This window comes from Metopolophium dirhodum, chromosome 1 (assembly GCF_019925205.1).
Source record: "Metopolophium dirhodum isolate CAU chromosome 1, ASM1992520v1, whole genome shotgun sequence".
NCBI lineage: Eukaryota > Metazoa > Arthropoda > Insecta > Hemiptera > Aphididae > Metopolophium > Metopolophium dirhodum.
Genome location: NC_083560.1, coordinates 122867201 through 122873356, shown reverse-complemented (window position 1 = coordinate 122873356; position 6156 = coordinate 122867201).

Below are 6156 nucleotides of genomic sequence, written 5' to 3'. Positions count from 1 at the left end.
ATACGTGCAGCGTAAACAAGGAAAAACGTACTCACGTGTACCACTGCACAGTACGACACAAACACGTCATCAACAACAATCTTATTGATCTCTACGTAATGTTCAATTGTAATAGGTATGACTGATGGTTGTAACTGATGTTTGAAAATTCAACACAGTGTCCCTCCTGTGCTGTTCTCGTTAAAATCATGAAAAATATATACCTGGTGAATTTTTTTCCACGACGAGTTTAGATATTAAAACGAAAAACCTGACTTTAGTAATTTTTTTGAACTTGAAAAGTATAAAAGGTTGACTTGAAAGTTTTCGCCACTACGCATATGCGTGCGTACGGGGCGAGCCGGTCAAGCCCAGGCTCGACCTGAAACATTTTAGGGGCATGGTAAAATGTACGTATATATTAATAAAATCAAAAGTATGTGTGTGTACTGCTACACACATTTTATTAATCTAACAAAAATATTATACCTTTATACAAATACAATAACTATATAGTAGTATAGTACTATATAGACATTAATATAAATAGCCATTAGCGCCGGAGTTTTTTTATTTACAATTTTAACCAACATTTTGTTGAAAATGTATATGTTATACCTCAAAAATGATTGTAAAAAATCTATGTTTCCATAAGGCAACGTATGGCGTTAATGGGTTAATACATCAACATATATATTAAAAAAAATAGGGGCGCTGTCCAAATATTGGGGCACTATAATTGCCCAGACTCGACCAGAAATTGAAGTCTGCGCACGCCTATGCCACTACGTATATTGTTATTTTCTATATTTCACATTTAAATTGTTCAAAACATTTTGACTAATTTCAAGGTGTTAACGTAATTAGCTAGTGCGGGTGATTTCTATTCTGACCATATGCAGCAGTTCTGCCCGCATGCGGTGAAATACAAACTATTTTGCGTGCAAATCAGCTATAGGACACGGCGTAACAGTTTATGCCTTATACTGTAGAAGGCGTGCAGCAATATTATTCACATTGTTCTACGGTAGGTGCCTACCACGTCGGTAATGAAATAAGATAATGGTATTTTTTTTTAATGTCATTAAGTAGGAGGCCATGAGAGCATTATCACCGTCCTTGGCCTTTGGATTTAACCATATAATTCTTATAAAAGATAAGTAAAATGACGGTGCTGGATCGTCAACGAAGAATTTAATTAAATTGTATATGATTTAGCACCATTTTTGTATTGTTTTTACTGTTATATTATTGACATAATTCCCGCCTTTAGTACAAAACTGCCACTACTCAAAACTTGGGATTTTTGAAAGGCTCGTAGGTCGTAGTAGTTATAGATATAATTCGTATACTACATAGTATATTGGTGTAGCTCAAACAAGTGAACCTACACATTATCATCATAGATTATGTCAGTATTGAATTCATTCGTTTTTAAGGTTAAAAAAATAATACCATAACATTTTTTTATATGTAGCTTTGCGGAAGAACAATTAACTTCCACATTTCGGTTTGTGGCAGTATTTAACTCGCTTTTCGTTGTATTGGCCGCAATAATGAATGTATTGATTTTAACACCATGTGAAATTGTACCTACATAGGCAAGTCATTATTTCTTAATGAAAATCGAGTATTTTTACAAACAAATAGGTATCTGTAAAAAAAAATATTTATTTATGAGTGATATAATTCATAAATATAATTTATCATATCTACAATTTGATAAACATATTCTAAAACAAATTGTAGACGTTAGATGTAAAATACAATGTTTTTATCTTAATCCCCCATTGATGATTGATGAAACCTGCCCATAATATAAAATGCAATATACTCATAGTGCCAATAACTATAACAATAATATTATTATAATATAATATAGACAAGGTGTAAGTATCTAACCTTAGGAATATAATCAAATAGATCACCTACTCGTTTTCTTTGCTTAAAATCGTGTTTTACGTACCTTTCTATACACTAATTTACTACAGAATTCAAGTGTATTTCAACCATTACAATTTCCAATGACCTACTCAATGACGAAGTACAAAAGTCAAAACTTACTTTACCGCAAAAGCGAGTTTTACTTTATTGATATTCCAAAATATGTTATATTAATAGATTAATTAAATTTATTAATTAAAAAAATTATATTACTACAAAGTACAAGAAGCACCTACTTAGACGCTTAGTATAACTTGTTTCCAGGGTTTCTTTCTTTTACAGGTTATTCCACTATAAATTATAATAGCTGTTCAAAATAAATAAGGTTAATAAACTTAACTCGTTAATCGATATTAGCGAATAGTCGTAGTGAAGTAGTGCAGTATATTATATTGACGTATATAATTTGTCCTAACTAGGTGTACCTATATCATGTATATACCTACTATGTGTATACCTACTACGTAAAGAGCAAATGTTTCTACATATTTTATTTCCTTTAATTTTTAAAGGTCAGAGTACAATAAAAATTTAATTTGTAACCTTTACAATACAAAAGAAAAATATGTATATTGCATATACTTGCGTATTTATGACTATTTCACTTTAAAAGCTTAATTTTGTTGTATTAATAGGTACATATTACTCAATTTATTTCATATTTTTTTGTCACATTCGACTTAGAATTATTACACATTTAAATAAGTGAAACCAAATATATTTTATAATAGTTTAAAAAAAAATAATAAACTTATTGATAAATGTAATTTTTTCAAGTTAAATCAACAAAATAATAGCATATTATTTGAAATCTATTTTATTTTTAATATTTTAAACACCATCCTATTTTTATTTAAATTATTATTATACATTATCGTTTTGATATTTTAGTGAATATTTTGATGTCTTATTGGTATATAATGACGTTTTATAAGGAATATAATTAAGTATATTTTAACATAGCATAGACCATATTATATTATTAAAATTTACAGTGCATTGTACCTATATGTCTACATAATAGTAATATGTGCATTGTCCTATATAATAAAAATTGATTAAATTACCTTACCGTTAGACGTCAGTGTAGACGTGTAGAATACTGCAGATTACTAATATAATTGGATGTCAGATAAAACATTTGTCTAACCTTTTCTTTTTTTTTTTGCCAGTAATGACTTATAGGTTTTAACTTTTGGTCATATATTCATGTTAAAAACCTATTTACACTATCACAGTAGTTTATATCAGTGGTGCACAGCCACACAGGTGCCCAAACCTATTATTTATCAGTAAAGTTCTCTAAATATGAAATTAAACTTTAAAAAAACTTTTTGAGCTATTAACGGACAATTTCAAATTTAATTTTTTTTTAGTTTTTTTTTTCTATAAATGAAAATTCAATTTTAATCAATGGGTCAAAAACTAAAAAAGCTTGACAATTTAATACAAGGCTCCTAAAAGATTGTTACAATGGCAGTTGAAAAATATTAAAACACATAAGCACAATTTTTTATAAGTATTTAAAGTTCAAATTTTAAAATTAATCAAACTGAAAATTGCAAATTATGTTGTAATTAAAAATGTATAAATTGTTCAATTTGTATAGCTAAGGAATGAAAATGTAAAACAATATAAATTACTTTGTTCACAATAATATCATCAAATATATACTGAATAATAATATTATCATAAGCTAATCTCTAGCTGAATAATTTCAATTTTTTTAGGTTTTTTTTCTATAAATATCAATAAAATTTTATTTGTTGGGTAAAAAAGCGTGAAAATTTAATACAAGGCTCCTGATATATTGTTACAATAGCATTTGAAAAAAATTAAAAGTACATAGGCAACATTTTTTTTATAAGCATTTAAAGTTCGAATTTTGACAAAATTTATCAAATTTAAAATGTAATAATTATTTTGTAGTTAAAAAAGTATAAAACGTTCAACTTTTATAGATAAGGATTGAAAATTTAAAAAAAAGGTTCCAAGAAAATAGGTTGTATATAAACTACTTTATTCATCTTAATATCATCAAATATACTTGGTTAATATCATAGGCTGACTGACCGTTTTCACTCAGAATCGTTTTTCTTATACAATGATATTATATCATTGAATTCAAATTTAACACCATACATTATAGTGACGAGTGACCCACTTGTAACCTAGTGTAAAGCAGAGTGACACCCACTTGCCCACCTTTTTTATATTTACATTACAAGTGCAAATATTTCCCTATATTAAATGGTGGGAATTCTTGAAAAAACATGTAAATTAATTATTTCCAGTATTATAAATTCGCTCCAATTAGGTTAGGTTAGGTATTTAGGTTAAACAAAAATTATCGATCACAAGAGTTTATTGTCGAACAATTGCCGCATATTACCTTTGCATATATTCTCAATAAATTATGTCGCATAAATAGGTACACAATGCAAATATTAAAACCTAAATTATATAGGTACATAATTTTACCACATACATAATTACACTATTTTTAGTTATTATTATAAATATATATTTTGAAACATGTTATAAGAAAATATTATTTAGCTTATATATATATATAGAAACACATCTTTTTTCGTTTTAACGAAATTCTATGTCATCGATCCATAATCGTTTAAAAAACCCTCGTACAATGTCATAAGATACACTCTGTATGTAAATAAAATAATAATAATAGGTAAATAATAACATAACTAAATCTCACAGTCATTTCAAAAATTACGTTGAATCTAGGTACGTGGATACGGGCCATTTCCTATTAGGTACAGATAAGTACAACTGGCTTAAATATAAATGTTAAGAGTAGTGCTATGTTAGCGAATATGTCTCCTTTTACTACCCTAATACACACCACAAAATAAAAATCTTGAATCAACTTAATATTATTCGTTTTCCACTAAAGTTAAAAAAAATAGATTAATTTAGGTAACTGCTTTGTTATGCAGTACCTACCGTAGCAGTCGAGTGTGCATCATCATTGACTATTGAGTAAGTAGCTATAATGTATACATTAAATTTGAATTTAATGATAAATCAATAAAAATAATCATGATTGTTGGTTGAATTGGTTTTGAAATTGGTTTTTTTATTTGTTTGGGGAGGTACATTACACTAGCACCACAACCTAAACTATTTTCTTCGAATTTGATTCCATACTTTAGTAACCGATTAGTAACAATTCGTAACCAAACTTTGGAATTCGTAACCTAAACCAAGTACCAGGGAAACCGTTTTTCCCAACCGGGTACTGACGTTACGTTACACCAGCACCCACACATTGAAATATCCTACTTAGGAAGTTCAAAACTAAACTAGGTTTTAGTAACCGATTAGTAACCATTCGTTACCAAAAATTTGGAATTCGTAACCTAAACCAAGTACCAGGAAAACCGTTTTTCCCAACAGGGTGCTGATATTATAATCCTTAATATACTCTTTGAATATATTTTTATCAAGTATATACAAGCATATCCTTGATCAAAAGTATTTTGGATAGTTTTTTAACATGAATATATAAAATATTTTTATTTTTTAGAACAAAAGTTGTCCTATAATAATTACTATATCCTATAAAATCTTATACAAATAACAACTAAGGTATCTAAGTAAAACAAAAATTATATTAACAAATATATAAATATAAATTTAAAGCAAAGCAAGGAATGATTTTGTTTTTAATACGAAATAGATAATTGTTATTTATTTGATATATTTTTAGTTGACAGTACAAAAAGTGAATAGGACTATTATGTCATTTAAGAAAATCATTAAAAAGTAAAAAGTAAATATAAAAATCAAAAAATAATTAGCAAACTACATTACTTAAGTATATTTTCAACACACATAAACTTGTATTTTACTAAAACAAATAACTTGTTTCATTAAAATAAAATATTCTTTAGCAGCACTTGATTAATGTGTTACGCACGCTAAGGCACCACCACATAAACTATTGGAAAAGAAATTTAATTTCTATGGTTTGAAAAAAAATAAAGATCTTATCTTTATTTATTATAATTTTTATCACATAAATAAATAAATAAATAGTATTTATATAAATATAAATAGTTAAGGACTTAAAAATAAATAATTATAAAATATTAATTAATTAATTAATGTTTTTCCTTTTTAAAATTAAATATTTTTTTTAAACTTTTCATTTATTTTAAATAATTATTTTTTAAATCAATTTTTTTATTGAATACAAAATAAAAAATA